Source organism: Vicugna pacos, chromosome 11 (genome assembly GCF_048564905.1).
Source record: "Vicugna pacos chromosome 11, VicPac4, whole genome shotgun sequence".
In the NCBI taxonomy this organism is placed as follows: Eukaryota; Metazoa; Chordata; class Mammalia; order Artiodactyla; family Camelidae; genus Vicugna; species Vicugna pacos.
Window position 1 is genome coordinate 16,733,615 of NC_132997.1, and position 19,532 is coordinate 16,753,146.

A 19,532-nucleotide genomic window follows, 5' to 3' on the forward strand; every position below is an offset into this window, starting at 1 on the left:
GTAAGTCAGACAAAGAGAAATATTATATGATATAATTAAGATGAGGAATCTAAACAAAGGTAAAAGTGATTCCATTTTATAATGAAGTCACTGGGAGAAACTGCTTCCCGGGGGTTTCAAGCAAGATGCAGTACTACTGGTGACAAAGAAAGACTCTGTACCTGTTGATCTGGACTCTGTTAATACTGGGTTTGGATAAAAGCTGACAGCCAGCCTGACGCTTGGGGAGAGTGACTTAAGGACATGAACATAAAGGAAGCAGCAAATGAGATTGACAAGCCTGTCTGGTGATGGCACCCATCATCTGTCTGTCTGTCCCTGAGCCACTGTGCATCCAGCCAGCGAAGCCCAGCCTGCCATTCTGGGTGCCTCATGAAGGGACAGTCTCTTGCCCCCAGCACTGTGGTACTGAGTGTGGGCAGTTGAGCCAGACTGTCTATGAGTCTGTGATCCCATCTCCAGCCCCTGCTACCTGTATGGCCTGAGTCATGGTGCTCTGACCTGCTATCCAAAACCTCAACCCCTTTCATCACCTTTTCTTTGGAAATTAGAAATCCTCAGGCCTCAGGATGCTCTTGCCCAACCCTCCCATGTGTGGGCAGTTTTCTGCTGGCCACACAGAGAGTGAGCACTGGCTTATAAGCCTGAAAACACAACACGCACACACACAGACACAAAGACACACAGACACGAGGATTGACATTAAATATGGTCCATGGGGTGGGATCAAGAGAAAAACAGACACAGAGGAGGAAATAAGAGGAAGAAATGGTACTGGAGTCATCATCTAAATGTGAGACCACTCCTACACTTCTCAGGTCTTATTTGACAAGTGCTTGAGGACGTCCCTAGAAGTACCGTGTAGAATCGCACCCACTGTGCGGGTGGGGAGACACACAGGCCTGGACAGACACCAGGACTTATCCAGGATGGAGAACAGGTAAGAAGGAGGAATTGTGTCTGGAAGACAGGGCGTCCCCTCACAGCTGCATGCAGAGCCCCCCCAGGAGCCGTGGAGAGGGCATGGCTGCTGTAATTGGAAGAGATGGGTCTACGTGGAGAAGGGGGTGAGCAGGCAGCAGCCCACAGGGCTGTGTGTGGAGGTGTTGTCTGAGGAGGGGGTTCCAGGAAGTGGACCCCAGGAAGTGACATCACTTCCTTGATAACAGACCCCAACAGAATTGGAACCCAGTAACCAGGCACCCACATTCTAGTGATGGCCCCTGCGCCAGCTCACTTGGCTGGAGACAGTTCACAGAGAAATATGTTCTCCTTCTGCGTCCTGAACTCCTGGGCTTCACCTTCAAGAAAACCTGGCATGAGAGGTGTCTCAAGGTTTAGGTTTGGGTTCTGCCAGCAACCAGGCCAACTCTGGACTTTAACCAGGAGGTCACCTAAGGTAAAAAATGTGGCCTGGAGCAGGCCAATCTGGGCCCAGCCTCCTCTGGGAGCCCTCCCTGGGCAGGCCCACTTCACCTCGTTTCCGTGTGGGGGAAGAGGGACTTGAGGGGAGGTGTCCCCTCTGGGCAGGAACCAGTCATTGAACATGTGGTAACCTGGTGGTCCTATCATGGCCACACCCAAGGTCAGGTCTGGCTGGGGAGAAAGAGGACTCCTGAGGGACATCTTACATGGGCCAGTGGGAATCCAAGGGCTTCAGGTTGTCAGCTTTTTTGTCACTAATGTAGATCTGCGCAGAGTGGTATGTGTGAGTCTGGGGTGGAGATGTCCTGTGGATCTGAGAACCAGCCGAGACATTCAGAAAGGGCTCTGAGGTTTCTACCTGGCTGCTGGGGACTGTGTTTGCAGGACTCCACACAGGAGATCACACAGGACCTTGTTCATGGAGTCCCCTGCTCCATCTCCTTGTAAGAGTGGCAGCAGTCCCAAGACACCAACAGAACCCAGGACGGGCTCAGGGTGAGTGCAAGTAAGGAGACTCTACACCCTGGAAGCCCTGGGTCCAAGAACTGCCCTCCACCTCTCCTGGTCTCCCTCTTGAGACCTTCTGGCAAAGGAATTTGATTCCTTATCTCTCCCACCCACCCTCACAGTTCAGGCTCTGCCCTGGCCAGATGCAAAGTCAATGTCCACATATGAGACAGAATCTCTGAAAGAGTCTTTGATAGAATTTCAGTTCATGTTATGTCAAGGGTGTTTCTGTATTTTTGTACAGATTTTCATGTTTTCCTTCCATCCCCATGTGTCCATGTTGGCCCAACAATCCTGATCCCACACAGTCCGGGATCAGCCTCTGGGTTCTCATCTCTAAAATGACATGCTTTGATAGCAGTCAAGGGGATGATGTAGTTAATAGAGGGAGGTGCTGTCAATACTGGGCTGACACAATGATCTGAGAAACTGGTGCACTTAGTCATCACCCACTGACACTTTTCCTGCTGATACTGAGAACCTTTATTCTGCCGAGAACTCTCTTGTCCCATCTCTTGTCACAAGTCCCTGAGGCTTGTAGATTGAATCTGAGTTCCAGCCCTAAATCCCCTGGTGGTCTACGGTGTTGCGTCTGATTCATGTCTCTCCTCTGTTCCACCCCAGGGGGAAGATGTGTCAACAGGGAACAGGAATGAGGACTGCATGGTGTGGAGCATCCAGACAGACTGGAGATGCTTGTGGCAAATCTGGTGCCTGCTGTCCTGGGAAGCAACCCCTCCTACCTACATACACTCCTGGGCACCTACAGAACTTTGGCCACTGCCTACAAGGTGCTGAACCTTCTATTCCAAAGGTGAGCACTCTGCCCTCATGGGACATCGGTGATGCAGACACATACTAGTGGTGAGATGTGGGAATGTCACTCCACCAATGTGAACCTCGTTTGCTGCTCTGCACCCTCGGGTGAGAGAGCATCGGGCCCTAGGATGATACTAAGAACAGAGAGGGCCCTTCATGGAAAGTGCTTTCTGGGGCCCTGGCCCATGGAAAGGTCAGCAGGAGGGGCTGTGGTTGTGCTAACTGGTCATCTCCTCCTGCCCTTGAGGCGGCCTCTGCCTCCTGCATCACTGAATGTGGCCTTGGGTTAAAATGTTTTCCTATTTCAAGTGTAATTTGTGATTCCATTAGCTGCCCCTATCCTAGGTCAGTGAGAGCAGGGATCCATGGGTGGGAGAAGTGGGGTCCTAGGCCCACTCAGCTCTGTGTGGTGGCGTTGGTTGGGCTCATTCATTCCTCAAGTATACAGGAAGTCCACCAGGGACAGGCACATTTATAGGAATAACAACCATTTAATGCACTGAGCAGACAACAGCCCTGCCCTCCAGGGCTTCCTTACTCCCAGGAATCACACTGTCACACTAGACATCACATCCAGCTAGTGTGCTCAGGACAGTCCATGTGACACCATCCTGGCTTACATCCTTCCTTACATCCTTCCTTACACTGATGAGGATGGACCCCCGTATGAGCTGAAATGGGGAGTTTCTTTGATTGAAGAGAGGGTCTCCCTTGCCTAAATAAGTGTGGAGATGTGGACTGTGTTGATAAGTTGGGGGGGCAAACCCTGAATCCCACACATCCTATGATTTTGGCTTGAGAGTAGAAGTTTTAGGGCTTCTTCTGGCAAAGGGGAAAGGTCTCTGGAGACCCAGAGAGCTGCTGTTGTGGCTGTGGTGCTGTGAGAAGCATCTAGGAGGTCAGAGGTCAGAGTCAGCCCCTAAGTGAACCCACAGCCATCCCCTCTTCATCCCAGACCTGGCCCCACCTGCTTCGTGGGACCCAGAACATAATGGGTGGAGAGCATCCTGCCCACACTCTGGTGAAGCTTTAATGGTGGGGACTCAGCTGGTGCTCAGCGGACCCAGTGAGCCTCAGGGGACAGCTGAGTCCACCCTGTGGGAGGTGAGTGGCAGGGACAGGAGGAGACCCAGGCAGGGTCCCTGGAGGATTAGGCAAAAGGAAGGGACAGGAGCTAAAATCTGAGGTGTGAGGAGGCCCGTGGGCAGCCTGGGTGGCAGACACAGCCTGTCTATTCCCTCCTGGGTCAGACATTCATAGAGCAGCTCCTGTATCCCCAAAATGGCAGTGCCGAGAGCAGACAGCCTGCCTGTCTTCACAGAGGTGCCACCCAGTGGGGGGGGGGGCTGGGGGGACAGAGCAGTGTGTCAGACATCCCTGAAAAGGGGAGAAGTGGTCAAACCGCAGACAAAGGGATTTCCCTTCAGAAGGCTTGTAGCAGCCCCTCCTCTGAGTCCAGGCCCTCCTCTGCACAGACTGCCAGGTGAGATGGGACATGGAGCAAAACTGGCCTCTGGATGGGCAGAAGCCAAGGGCAGAGTGGCCCATGTCCCCGCAGGGCTGCCATGAAAGCACAGCATGGAAGGGAAGGCCAGGTCTGTCACTCTGCTTCCCCACTACTACCCCAAGGGCCATATCCTCCGTCCTGGGCACCTGGCTGCGCCAGTACCCAGAGGATTTCCACCAGCCCCCAGAATTTCCCTGCCTGAAGATGGTACTGGCTTATGCAGAGCTGAGCATGCCTGGCTCAGACCTGGAGCACCAGGCCCATCTTCTGGCAGAGCTGGGGCTCCCAGAGGCAGAGGGTGATGATGGGGAGGATGCAGGGTCGGTGATGGGCTGAGTCAGGAGGGGAAAGCACTGGACCACACAGAGGAGAGCCTCCTGAGGCTGGAACTGGACCAGGAGCAATGGGGAGCCTCATATCATTTGCCCTGGACTGCATCTGAGAATGCTTCTTGGGCATGGGATCTTGGACTGAGGTTTCACTGACTGGCAGTGAGGGCTTTCCTATTTTGGGGAGACATGTGGAAAAGCAGTCATATTGATGAGAGTTTCCCTTCTTGGAGCTACAGCAGCAGCTCAGAGCAAGCTCTGGAAGCACCTGGAGACCTAAAGCCTGCTGCACCTCTCCTGCCCAGGACAGCTCCAGAGCCAGAGCAAGCTCAAGCCACAGCCCTTGCTCAAGTTCAAGGGCCAGACGAAGGGATATACCAACTCCAAAACCAGAGCCAGAGCCTGCTCCCGCCCCAGCTCTCATTTAAGTTCAAAGCCAGGAAAAGCACCCGCACAGGCGCCAATTCCACAGGAGGTTCAGGCATCAGCTGTCCTCCATCTCAGATCCTGAAACATCAGGAACAGCTGCTCTAGCACTTCCTCTACCACCTCAGCCAGCTGCCTGCCCGGCCTCACATCCAGAGCCTCAGCCAACCTCAGCCAGAGCTCCCCCACTGGCCCTGGGGCACCACAGTGCTTTGGCCCAGCTGTGACCCCACAGGGTTATCCAGTTCTAGATCAGAGACCAGAACACACCTAGTTCTTCTAGTTACTCAGGTGCTAGAGCCAGGTCCTCCCCGGATACACCTAGAGCTGCTACCGGATCAGCAAGGAACACCAGCACGCACAGTGCCTTCAGGGCCGCGGGCTGAGCTGCCCCGGGTGCCAGCAGCTGCACTGGAGATGTCCTTCCCCTTCTCTGTAATTCCTTCTTTAAAAAAAAAATAAATTTGTTATATTACACACACTAAATTATTTATTCTATGACATAGTGACTTTAAAGTTAAATTTTTTGATTAAATTGTAAATGTACTTGGCATTAAGTACATTGACAATGTTACAATAACCCCTTTTAACGTCTATTCCAGAACATTCTCATCAAAGGAAAGTACAGTATGTACCAGTCACGCTCTGCTGCCTCCCCTCCCCTTCAGTGCTGGGGCACCCGCTGTGCCTGATGTGTCTGTGAATTTACAACCCCTGGGTATTCTTATTGGTGATATCATGTTATAGTAGTCTCTTGTGTCTGTCTGAGTAATGTATGAGGAGACTGATTATCATGGGGTTTATTTTGCTTTAAATATAAATTTTAAATATTAAAAATATGCCATGTCACGAAATTAAAGGCAAGGCCTTGGATGTGTTCCCTCCAGCAGAATTCCCTAGCTGCAGCAGCGGCTCCCACTTGAGATCATATGAGCAGAAAGATTTGTGACAAAACATATCAGGTGCTCAAGGAAACTGCAGGAAGGTCAGAGCTTCAGGTCAAGAGCTTCAGAGATGAGCACAGGCCCTTCCACCCCTCAGGCTCCCCCAGCAGTGACTCCCTGCCTCATCCCTGGTCCAGACCCCCTGTGGCTAACATCCTGTCATTCAGCTTCTGCAGGGGAAGGGACTCTGCCTTTTGCCCTAAACCGCAAATGGGGAGGAAGGAGGGCCAATATGTCCATCAATGTAAGGTCAAGGGGGTCCCATGTTTTGAGTTAGTGAGTGAGATGATGGTCAGTGACCTCCCTTCTCTCTACCCAGAGTTGGAGCCCCCGGTGCAGAGAACATATGTCCTCACTAAAAGGAAATTCCAAGCTTTCCCAGGAGGGGAAAAACAGAAGCCCCTGTTTAAATTGGGAGCAGATGAAGCAGAGATCCAAGGGCCCAGGGGAAGGCCTGCTTGGGCTGAGGCTCTGCACTGATGCTTAGGAGCACAGGCTGAGTGTTGGTTTGTAGGATGTTACTAAGAATCATCATTGCAGAGTCTCTATGTAAAACCAAATTTGCCCCCAGAAAACACATTCAGTACAGATCCTCAAACATCCCTTTTCTACCTTAGATCCTGTAGAAGGTTGAGATGTGTAGCTCATAAGTAGAGAGAATGATAGGGGATGGGGTGTCCACAGAGTCAGGGCAGCTCAGGTTGTCTGACTTGGCAGGAGGGGACCACTCTCATTGGATGCCGATATTTCCCTAATAGAGCAGAAACCCAGAATACCACAGGCGTAGAGTGGTAAGGTTTTACCTCTCTCATGGAAAATAATTACAAGTGTAGAGAGTTCATAATGTTAACAGCACACCACGGTAGTCAGCCATTATCCATCTTTCTGCCCCTTTCAGTATTTTTAGCTGGTGTCCATCCTCAAGGCAGTCTCTTGTTCCAAAATGGCTGCTGGAGCACGGGACTTGATCTGCCACCATGCGTTCACCTCTGAGGCAGCAAGGAGGAAAGAGGAAGGGTCAAAGGGCCAACTCAGCTGCATCTACTCTATCTAAACAGCCTCCCTCAAACCCACACAGTCCACACAATCCTATTGCTCACTTCTAATCTGCCTGAAGTTGATCTGGCCACTTTCAGCTACAAGAGACCTTAGGAAGTCAACCATTTATATGGAGAATTTCTGTCCTAATTTAGACCATTTTTCTCTTCTTAAGTAAAAAAAAAAAAAAATGAAAGCCATGTGGTGATGACCTGGGCTGTTTGCCTACACTAAACACCAAGAAGAAGGGGAGGAGATGGAGTGATTTTCAGATGAGTTGGGTTTCGTTTACCCACCATAGAGGCCCTCTGCTCGGTGTCTCTTCATTCCCAGGGGAATTAGAGATGCAGTTTCTAACCAGGATTTCCTAGAGGCAAAGATTCTTTCATTTCCCAGGCAGGCAGCTGGAACCACAGTGGGGCTTTCATCTGCCTGTTCCTTGGAAGCAGCTCAGAGAAGAAAGATCCTCTTCTGTTCCCAGATGAGGTGGGCAGAGGTGGAGGATGGGAACTTGGGGAAGCAGTATGTCCAAATCGCTGGATCAAAAATTGAGATCTGCCAAAAAAAAAAAGTGTCATCAAAAATTAGGCCTATTGGACACCCACACTTTCAGCCTAGAAGTACATACGACATCAGAGTGATTATTAGTAAAAATAGTTCACATCCAATAAAACTCCACATGGTCAAATGCACTACTGACTGATGACACAAGGAAAATACACTACTGAACAATTTTGGTACCTGCTGTTTGACTCAGGTCAGTTGATGGGATCCAAATAATGGTCACTAAGGAAATCTTACAAAGGCAGACTCTGTAGTCATTAAATTATGTTTTGGACAAGAAATCTTACCACGTATTTCTTTTACATTTGATCCCAAGTGAAATACTTTCAGTAAATGAAAAATAAACATGGCTATCCCTGCGTCAGTCCTGAGGCTGGGAGCCGCCCCCAGCCCCCCATCCCACCCCCCCAGGAGCCAGTGCGCAGGCCTGAGCAGAGGCAGGTGTGAGGGTTGCGGGGAAGGGGATTCAGCCCTGAACTGGGTGGGTTCCTGGGAGGCCCTGGGTCGTGACAAGGAAGTTGAAGACTGAGTGGGTCACTGACTATGTGACCCTCCTGGCGGCCGGGGAGAAGCACAGAGGCTGGTAAGTGCAGCCCTGCCTGTCGCTCCTCCCCGCTCGCCTGCGCGCCAGCAAGGGGCCCGGCTCTCCAGCTGCCAGGCCGCGATCCTACCCGGGTCCTCGGCTCCGGGGCGGCCGCTACCAGTCGCAGCCGCTCCGCTGTTGGCAGCGTAAGGCCGTTGGGCTCGGGCCACGAAGGCGGGCGTTGCATGGAGGGCGTCCCTCCTGCGCGCGCCCCGGGCCCACAGGGCAGCGGGGCCACCCCTCAGGCGCCTGCGGTGGCGGTGGGGGCGGGGCGGGCCCTGGCCTGGGGCTGAGGGCCCCGGACTTGGCCACTTGCCCTGAGGCTCGCGGGCTCTGGACCAGGCGGCCGCCTGAGAGGAGCCACAAAGTCGGGGCCGCGGGGCTCGTCTCCCCTGGATGTGTCCAGAGCTGTGATGTTGCCTTTGGGCTCTGGTTGCTCATTGATGGCGGGTGAGGAAACCGCATGATGTCCCTCGACCACCAGCTGCCTGGAGAGCGTATTCAGATAGCACTTCTTAAAAGACATAAGGGGTAGGATCAGATCCAAAAGGCTCCAGGTTACCTTTGAGCATTTCACCACTTTATTGACAGAAATGACAATTACTGACTCTCAGAGCGCCCCTTGGAGGGCAAGTTGTGACATACTAAGATCTATTCAAAATTAGAAAGACATTGCCACCTTTTGACATTTTTGCATCTTGAGGGCCTTCTGAACAGTGTGTGTGTGTGTTTCCTGTTGGTGGTACTCTTTTCCAGCAACAGGCCGTCTTTTGGAGAAGCAAGGTTACTCTCAGTTCAATGAGCATTTAAAAATTCATTTTGAGCAGTTACCATAGACACTCAAATATTTGAAAATTCTAATCATTAAAAGGCTTGGTGGCTTTTTGTTTTGGCGGGATCCTGTAATAAATTTTGCACGAGGAAGGGAAGCCGACGGAAGAAGGAGAAATGCTTATTTCATGACATTCTGCTATGCACTGTTTCAATTTTGAATATGTAATTGCAGGTGAATCTCAGATTGGCTTCAGCAAAGGCATATGCTCTTTTAGAATACTTTGTCCTCTGGATTTTTATGTGCTTTTTTTTTTTTTGGTACAAACATGCCTCGTTAGCAGGCTTCAAATCATAAATGAAGATAGTTAAAACAAGGAATCACTGTAATTTACAATGCTTTGTAAGATATTGTCTTTCTCTATTAAAATTTTTTCCTGATGCACCAAATTTTCCACACAAAACACTCAGAAATGACTTAAACAAACAAACAAACGAACAAAAAACCTACTACCCTTTGTCTCTGATTGTGAGGCAGCCAGCACATCATCTCACTGTTGAAGACAACGACCTGTGACTGAAAGATGGGGATGGAGTACAGAAGAGTCTCCTGACCTAGAAGTGGCTGTGGCCTGTATCCACCAAGAGGTCACTCCCAGTCAATGAGTCTTTCCCAGGCAGCATGGGATTTTAATTACTTTCATCTAGGTTTAGTGAAGTTTCGACAGAGGCATTTGCCAGTGATTGTGTTTTATGAAACAGCCCTGCCTGTGGGGACCTGAGAGAGGCAGAGGCATGTTCATCAAGCATCGACCACAGCAAACATGAGCCAAGAAGAGCAAGTGAGAGAAAGGGGAGCGAGAGAATCAGAGAGACACTGTGACAAAGACAGAGACTGACAGGGAGCAAAAGAGACAAAGAGAGACTCAGAGATCAAGACAAAAAGACCAGCAAGGAAACTGCCAGGGTTGACAGTGAGAGGAAGCTGGAGAGAGACAGGGTGCATTAGCCAGCTCATCCTGGCCTTGGGAAGGCCAGCACTGTCTCCCCAGTCCTGGGTACAGGGGAGATGACTGTAGGAGAAATGATTCCTCTCTTTGATTGTAGATGGTGTGTTTTCTAGAATTCTGTGTTCTTATTCAGAGAGAAAAATATTATTCTTCAGATAGTCTAGAAACACCACCAGGGGACAGATGGAGCCTACCCCAGACTGCAGCGTGGTACCAGCACAGGTCTTTCTAATGCCACCTGCTTCTTGGTCTTTCTAGGAGCTTTGGTGAGTCTCCTGATATCAGGATGTCATTGCTTTAAATAATGTCCTGAATTGTACTGGAGCTGTTTTTGTTGGAACTTGGAGTCCTGGGAGGGTATTGGTACATTTCCTACGCAGGGACCTAGGGGGAAATTTGGAAGGAAGTGGGTTGGCTGTCCTTTTTCAATATTAGGCTTGAACTGGGAAGATTATGTACATATGGTCTGAACAAACTCTTTGCTGGTTACATGAGGGACTGAGTATGCTCATCTCTGAAGAAAAGGAATCTGCTTTTTCTGGCCACAGGGCATTCTCTGGCAACTGAGAACCCAGTGGAATGTCTGCGGATCTGTCCTCTTGATGGGTAGTGTTCCTGCAGGGGATCCCATGATAGCAAAATTATGTCAATTCTGCTGGACAGTGGGCACCATAAGGCCGATCACCTAGTGCTCCAAATCCCCCCAGCAGTTCCTGCTGGAGAGGGACAGATTAGAGAGTCCAACAGACCCAAGAAGAACTCCTTAGGGAGCTACACTCAGAAGCAGCGCACTTTGGATCCATCACTAGGCCCTCAGAAAGTTTTTCAGATCATAGCTGATTTAGGACACCAAATTAAAGATGAGAAACTGTAGCTCAAAAGCTGAATGGCTCCTGGAGAGGCAGCCACTTGATGGATCTCTGGCTGGCTTCTTCTCTTGCAATGCTGGCAAGAACTCAACATTGAAATGCCAGGATGAACCTCTTTCGACATTCCAAAACTGTAGAGAAAGCTGACTTGATCAGACATCTTTTCAAAATGCTGACCCTGAGAGAAGAAAACTATTCCTAGGAGAAAAATTCAAGTTATAGCTATTATCATGTCCTAGAAATGTATACACAGCCCTCATCACCTAAGACTACACACTTGGCTTAATTAGCAGAACCTGAAAGGGGAAAAAAAAAAAGGCTTTTTGAATTTATTTTCTTTTTATTGAGTTATAGTCAGTTTACAATGCTGTGTCAATTTCTGGTATACAGCACAATTTTTCAGTCATAAATTAATATACATATATCCATTTTCCTGTTCTGTTTCACCAAGAGCTACTAGATCTTGAAAATATTTCTCTGTACTATACAGCATAAGCTTGCTTATGTATTTTATATATACCTCTCAGTATCTACACATCTCAGACTCCCAGTCTATCCCTCCCACAACCTTCCCCCAAGGCAACCACAAGTTTGTGTTCTATGTCTGTGAGTCTGCTTCTGTTTTTGTATTTAAGTTTACTTGTTGTCTTCTTCTTTTTTTTTTTAGATTCCACATATCATATATTTTTCTTTCCCTATCTGGCTTACTTCACTTAGAATGACATTCTCCAGGGAACCCATATTACAGCAAATGGTATTATGTTGTCATTTTTAGGACTGAATAGTATTCCATTGTATAAATATACTACATCTTCTTTGTCCAGTCATCTGTAAGTGGATATTTAGGCTGTTTCCATGTCTTGGCTATTGTAAATAGTGCTGCTGTGAACATGGGGTTGCAGGTGTCTTTTTGAATTAGGGTTCCATCTGGATATATGCCCAGAAGTGGGTTTGCTGGGTCATATGGTAAGTTTATTCCTAGTCTTTTGAGGAATCCCCATACTGTTTTCCAGTTGCTGCACCAAACTGCATTCCCACCAACATTGTAGGAGGGTACTCTTTTCTTCAAACATTCTCCAGCATTTATCATTTGCGGACTTTTGAATGACGGCCATCCTGACTGGTGTGAGGTCATATCTCATTCTAGTTTTGATTTGCATTTCTCTGATAATTAGTGATATTGATCATTTTTTCATGTGCCTCTTGATCATTCATATGTCTTCATTGGAGAATTGCTTGTCTAGGTCTTCTGCCCATTTTTGGAATGGGGTTTTTTTTTCTTATTAAGTCATATGAACTTTTTATATATTCTGGAGATCAAGTCCTTGTAGTTTCATCCTTTGCAAATATTTTCTCCCATTCCGAAGGTTATCATTTTGTTTTGCTTATGTTTTCCTTTGCTGTGCAAAACCTTGTAAGTTTAATTACATCCCATGTGCTTATTTTTGCTTTTATTTCTATTGTTTGGGTAGACTGCCCTAGGAGAACATTGCTGAGATATATGTGAAATAATGTTTTGCCTGTGTTTTCTTCAAGGAGGTTTACTTTGTCTTGTCATATGTTTAAGTCTCTAACCCATTTTGAGTTTATTTTTTGTGTATAGTGTGAGGGAGTGTTCTAACTTCATTGATTTACATTCTGCTGCCCAGTTTTCCCAACACCATTTGCTGAAGAGACTATCTTTATTCCATTGCCTCCTTTGTCAAAGATTAATTGACCAAAAGTTTGTGGGTTCATTTCTGGGCTCTCTATTCTGTTCCATTGATCCATATGATTGTTTCTCAGGAGGGCCAAAGGGACTCTTCTCCACTGAACAGGAATTAGACTTGTGAGAAGAGGGACAAATCATGTGATTTCACACCACCTGATTAGGATAAGGGGTGATCACCTGTGGCAGCCTGGGCGACTGCTGGCCTGAGAAGGGAAGCCACACAGACAGTAAAGAACAGCTTTTATTCTCAGGGATGCCATAGGAATTTTTCTCCCCTGAACTAGGGACTTAAGTCTTCTGAGAAAACGTGCAAATCTTGCAAGATTTGACTCCAGCTAAGAGGATTCAGGGTGATGACCTGAGAGAAACTGGGCTACAGCTGGCCAGAGAAATAAATGAAGGCACACAGACAGGAAAGTAAAGCTTTAAAACTCAGGAGAGACAAAGGGATTCCTCTTGCTTGAATAGGGGACTCAGGCTCTCGAGAAAAGGGGCAGCTCTCCTGAGACAGCTGGGGCTTCCGTGAGAGGAAGTGTGCTCACTGAGATGAGTCAGACTGCATTCACGATCATGTGAGAAGAAAATGCGTCCTTTCAAGATAGGTGTTGTCTCCGGAGCTATGAATAACACCATCTGGCGATGGAGCCCTTTCATCCCTTCAGAAAAAGAACTGACCTGATTTCCAATAAGGGGAATGATTTTACACCAGAGGAGAGGCCTGAATTCAGCAAGAAGAGGAGCAAATCTCATGAGACCTTAAAAGGTTTCAGGATGACCACCTGAGAGAGGCTGGACTACAGCTCGCCTGAGAAGGGAGGATGCACAGACAGTAAAGGAAAGCTTTTATTCTCCGGAGAGCTGAGGGATTACTCCCCCCTGAACAGGGGACTAAGTATAGTGAGAAAAGGTGCAAATCTCATGAAATTGCTGAGGCTTCTGTGAGACAATATGTGTTTACTGAGCCAAGGGAAGCTGGATTCACACTCCTCTGAGTGCAAAAGTCGTAGAGGATAGGATTGGTCTCAGGAGTGAAACAGGGCACCATCTGAAGATGGAGTCCATTCTTCCCTTCAGATAAAGGACAGGACTCATTTCCAATAAGGGACATGACTTTCCCATATAGGAGCAGCAAGAATCCATGTGAAAAGTGGCAACTCTCATGAGACTTGGCCCCACATGGAGAGGATTCTTGGTGATAACCTGAGAGAGGCTGGGCTACTCCTTGCCCGAGTAGGTAAGGCATACAGACAGTAAGGAAAAGCTTTCATCCTAAGGAGTGCCAAAGGGAGTTATCTCCCATGATCTGGAGACTTACTCTCTTGATAAAACTGGGGCCTCTCTCAAGATCTGGCTCCACGTGATAAGGATTATTGGGGATCACCTGTCACAGACTGGGCTACTGCTCGCCTGAGAGGGCCAGCCATACAGAATGTAAAGAAATGCTATTATTCTCAAAAGGGCAGAAGGGATTCTCTCCCCTGATCAGGGGACACAGTCTCAGGAGAACAAGGGGCAAATCTCACAAGGTTTGGCTCCACCTAAAGGTTATTCTCGGTGATCATCTGAGAGGCTAATTCTGGCATGAGAAAGGAAGACATACAGACAGTGAAGTAAAGCTCTTATTCTCAGTGGCTCAAAAAGGTTTCTCTCTTCTGAACAGAAGACTCAGTCTTGAGAGAAAAGTGGAAAAACTCACGCAATTTTGCTCCACCTGATTAAGATTAGGGGTGTTCACCTGTGAGATGCTGGGCTGCTTTTTGCTTGAGGAGGGATGCCATACAGGCAGTAAAGAAAAGGTTTTAACTTCAGGAGTGCCGAGGGATTACTCTCCTCTGTACAGGGGATTTAGTCTCAGGAGAAAAGGGGCAAACCTTGTGAGATTTGGCTCCACCTGATCAGGATTATTGGAAATCATCTTTGAGAGGCTGGTCTACTGCTCACCTGAGAAACGATGCTATACAGACAGTAAAGAAAGTATGTTATTCTCAGGCAGGCCAAAGGGAATTTTCTCCCCTGTACAGAGGACTTAGTCTCATGAGGAAAGGGACAAATCTCAGGAGGTTTAGCCCCACTTGAAGATGATTCATGGTCATAACCTAAGAGAGGCTGGGCTGCTGCTCGGCTGAGAATTTCCACCGCCGCCACTGAAGCCTATGTACTGCTCTCCATAAAAGAGGCACATCAGTGTCACCCAGGGCTCTGTGACTTTTTTTCTGTCTGCCAGATTCTGTCAACCTGCCAGGCCTTAAGAGAATGCAATACACCACCCCTCCCCTATTTCTTAAAATGTAGAAAGCTCTTGGTTTCCTCTACATAAAACCTCTTTTTAATGCCTTGACTGATTTAGAAAATGCCACAAAACATGGAGAAGAAAATAATGATCACTTCTGACACCACCTCCATGTTCTCCCCCACCCTCCTGCAGCTAAAAGCTGCCATGTGGCCCTCTCTGAACAACTACATTGGCTAAAGCTCTGATCCTGGATGATAAAAAGGTAAAGACCCCAGGAGAAAGACTTTTCCCTTCTGCCTTCCCCGTTCTTCCTTCAAACATGGAATGTGGACAGCAGATCCAGAAGAGGCTGCTATGTGACCTTGAGGAGCCAAGCAGAGACTGACAGCCTCACCCCAGATGGCAGTGCTGCCAGATGACAGTGGTCAGCTTTCTCAGCCCTGGACACAGGACAAATGAGACAGTTCAACCACTGACTTGCTCAGCTCCTGAAGTAAAATTTTCAGCTATTAGTAACAGAAATGCTAACTGTTAACCACCAACATGAAACGACTATTTATCTTACGATGTTTCTCTTCCTGTCATTTTCTCTGTTCACTTATAATTTTTACATACAAGCTGACAAAAGGATCATACATGAAATTATTTTATTTTCATTTGTTTATTATCTGTCTCCCCATAGAGTGGTAAGACTCATGAAAAGAAAGATAGGGTATATCTCATTTATGATTTTATTTCCTGTGTCCAAAACAATGCCTAACATGTCTCAATGTTCAATAAATGTTAGTTAAAGTTAAACCAATGAATTAATTAGTAAGTAAATGAACATTTTAATGTGAGCCCTTCCCTGGCTGCGAATTTATTTTCTGTTATCTTAATTTTTTTCCCCTGATGACAGTTCTCTCCCATGCACATGTCATTATTTAACCAGTCACTTGCTGATGGACTTTTTTTATGCCACTATAAAAGTAGTCATATGTGCATTTTGGGTCTTATGCAATTATTTTTATGATAAATGATTAGAGAGGAATACATGATTTAAATATTTTAATACATATATCCAAAATTGTCTTTGAAAACAGTTTTTAGAACCAATTTACATTTCCAAGAGAAAATCATGACTGTTTCTCTGCATCTCCACCAACATTAGGTGTTAATAATTTCTAAAGTTTTTCATTTTGGTAAGTGAACAATTATATCTCAAAGTTGTTTTAATGTGCATTTCCAGATCACTGGAGTCACAGAGTGTTCTTTTGCCAGTCTGTGGCTCTTTGGCAGGGCTTTTCAGGTCCTAAGCTTCTAAGGGGGGTGAGGGACCTGCATCTGCCATGGTCTTTTGGAGGTGTGTGACCACAGATGGTTAAAGTAGGGTTGGCCAGTGTTCAAGGCCCTCAAGGAATTGTAGGGGAGGAAGCCAAGAGCTAGACCCCTGAAGCCCCTGAGATTCCAGGACTAGAACCATTGAGCTGGGACTCTTCTTTACTGGAAGCTGGACCACTTCCCTAGTCCCTTGCTAAGGGCCATGTTGGGACAGACACTTGTTCTGGTGTGAGGTTCAGGTGTGATGGCAGGAATTTGGGTAGCCCCAGATGGGGCTAAGACTGCTGTTGGGGGCTGGCATGGGCCAGGGGAAGTTGATGTCAGGCCTTGAGCTACCTAGAAGGCTGTTAAGAACTTCTGAGAAGCCCAAGCAGGGTTAGAAGATGATGAAGAAGAAAGGGAGGGCCATTCCAGGACACAGAGGAAAAGGCACTGAGCCTCTTCAAGAATGAGGTGCGCTCATGCCCAGATCAGCCCTGTCTTCAGGACCACACAGCCAGCCACAGCTTGGAGCAGAGACCCCGGTGCAAATCCTCATGGCCACAGTCTACATCAGCAGGTTACAAGTCCAGAAACACAACCCCTCACACTGCATTTGCCCACTCCCTTAACACCCCCCCAAACCCCACCAGATGACATCACCTCCCAGCCCAGCCCTCTCCCTAAAGAAGGCCATGGTGGAAGTTGTTTAAATATCTCCTGCCCCCACCCTACAACCCTAAGCCAAGCCCTGCAACACAGCACAGTTGTTCCCATTTTACAGATGAGGAGATTGTGCACCAAGTCAAGACCATTTTCTAGTGCCTCCAGGCTGCACAAAGGACAGAGAAAGAGCTACAGGAGCCCCAAAGTGTTGGGAGCCTCCTGAAGGAGGATGCCAGGAGCTGTGCTGGCAGAGACAACAGTCTCCAGACACCCATGCCCAGCATGGCCAGAAGGGATCCCACCAGGGACACAGACCCAGACTTCCCAGGCTGGACCTACTGCTCTGAGCAGAGACAGCATGCTGCAATGCTGCCCTATGCTGGCAGCCTGGGATCAGGCCTGATTATGATGGGCATGAGAATCCCAGGAGACAGGACCCGGTTGGAGGATACAGGCACCTTGACCTGGGTGGGGACTGCTGTGGGAAGCTGGGCAGTAGTTCGATCAGAAGCTGGGTAGGCCCTGATCTCAGTGAAAATGGCAATACTTGCCATAATTTTCTATGAACTAGGCATGGCTCTAATGCTTTACATACATTATTAACTCATTTACTCTTAATTCTTAATAGGGGAAGCATGCTAGTTTTTCTCATTAGAAAGAGGAGGAAACTGAGGCACTAGAAGGTAATGTAAGTTGCCCATCTACTAAGAGACCAAGTACAATTTGACCCCAGGCAGTCTGACTCTACAACCCTTTAAACTATCTGCTCATCAAAAACAGCAATAGGAGAGTCTGCTTTTATGTGTCCCAACATGGTGTCACTTTCTGTGGTTTCTAGAGCCTACCTCACCCCCGGCAACTGCTGCAGAAGAGCAGACATCCCATAGCCCTGATTATAAACCATTCTCTGCCTGGGTCACTTGGAAGGACCAAAACCCTGGATTTCACATGGGCCTGGGACTACTTTGAGCCTTTCATGGGAGTTAACAAGGTGAGGATCTTGGCAGAGCCCAGACTTTAAGGGAATGGCCTAGGTCTTCCTTGTCCAAGGCCACCCAACATCGAGAGGACAGCCAGGTGGGTCTTTGTGTAGAACACCTGTATGCACAGTGTGCATCCTCTGAGCTGCAGACAGCTCTGGTCCCCCTCTACTCTTGCCCTGGTTACTGCAAAAGTTTCAAGCTCAGTCCTCTCCAAACCATAGGTCAAATGAGAACATCCTGCTTAAGTCTTTACTACAACTCAACAACAACAAAATAAGTAAATAAAAAATGGATGAAGAATACGACCCAGCAATCCCACTCCTGGGCATACATCCAGAGAAAACTCTAACTCCAAAAGACACAGGCACCCCAATGTTCACAGTAGCACTATTTACAATAACCAGGACATGAAAGCAACTCAAATTTCCATCAAAAGATGAATGGATGAAGGTGTGGTACGTATATACAATGGATACTACTCAGCCATAAAATAAGAATGAAATTTGCAGCAACATGGATGCATCTAGAGGTAATCATACTAGTGCAGTAAGTCAAGCAGAGAAAGATAAATATATGATTTCACTTACATGTGGGATCTTTAAAATTAAAACAAGAAAGAAAGAGACTCAAAGACATGGAAAACCAATCTAGAGTTACCAAAGGGGAAGGGGAAGAGGGATAATTTAGGAGTTTGGGATTCATAGATAAAGACAACTATATACAAAATAAACAAGTTTCTACTGTAGAGCATAGGGAACTGCATTCAGTATCTTGAAACACCTAAAAATAATGAAAAAGAATATATATTTATATGTACGTATAATTGAATCACTATGCTGTACACCAGAACACAACATTGCAAATTAACTAATCTTCAATTAAAACAAATGGGTGAAGGATTTTAAAAGATATTTCTCCAAAAAAGATACAAAAATAGCCAAAAAAAATATAAATAGAAACTCTGCATCTTTAGTTATTAGGGAAATGCCAATTAAAACCATCATGTGAGATAACACCTACACCTATTAGGATCTAAAAAAAAATTTTTTAACACAAGTCTTGGCAAATATGTGAAAAAACTGGAACTTTTGTGTACTGTTGGTAGGAATATACAATGGTGCAGATGCTATGGAAAACAGCATATCAATTCCTCAAGAAACTAAAAATAGTATTACCAAAAGATTAAATTGTGTAACTACCTATGGTGGTGAATGTTAAATACACTTATTATTGTGATCATCTCACAATGTATACAGATACTGAATCATGATGATTTACACCTGAAACTAATATAATGCTATTTTCAATTCTATCACAATAAAAAAAACTAGCAATATACAGACTAAAAATTACATATGATCTAGCAATTCCACCTCTGGGTATATGCCCAATATAACTGAAAGCAGGATCTCAAAGAAATATGAGTACACCCATGTTCACAACATTCACAATAGCCAAAAGGCAGAAGCTACCCAAACGTCCATTAGTAAGATGAACAGACAAACAAAATGTGGTATATATGTACAATCTGACCTCATAATGGAAGGAAATTCTGACGTGCTACAACACGGATGAATCTTGAGGACATAAGGCTTCCAGGATAAATCGGTCACAAAATGATAAACACTCTATGAGTCCATGCGTATGCAGTCCCTAGAGTAGTCAGAGTCATAGGGACGGAAGGTAGAATGGAGGCTGTAAAGAGCTAGGGTTGGGAGAGGAGGGAAAATGGGGTGTGGTGGTTTAATGGGTACAGAGCATCAGTTAAGGGAGATTATAAAAGCTCTGGGTCAATGTACAATTCTGTAATGTCTGTTTTATTCAAAATTTGTTCAAAAATTAATTTTG

At 46.8% G+C, this 19,532-nt stretch overlaps 1 long non-coding RNA gene across 3 annotated transcripts in view; it reads right to left on the bottom strand.

The window, feature by feature from the left end:
* Positions 1-5,798: 5,798 nt before the first annotated feature.
* Positions 5,799-19,532, bottom strand: part of LOC140699167 (uncharacterized) — a 46,059-nt gene continuing 32,325 nt past the window's right edge. Inside the window, exons 1-3 of one of the 3 annotated variants that reach the window (XR_012077171.1) lie at positions 8,231-8,337; positions 7,292-7,550; positions 5,799-6,946 (exon numbers count right to left, since the gene is read on the bottom strand). This is a non-coding gene — a long non-coding RNA (uncharacterized lncRNA). Of the gene's footprint in view, positions 7,551-8,230; positions 8,338-19,532 lie in introns of those variants that run through there. The other 2 variants (XR_012077170.1, XR_012077172.1) reach the window with 2 other exon arrangements.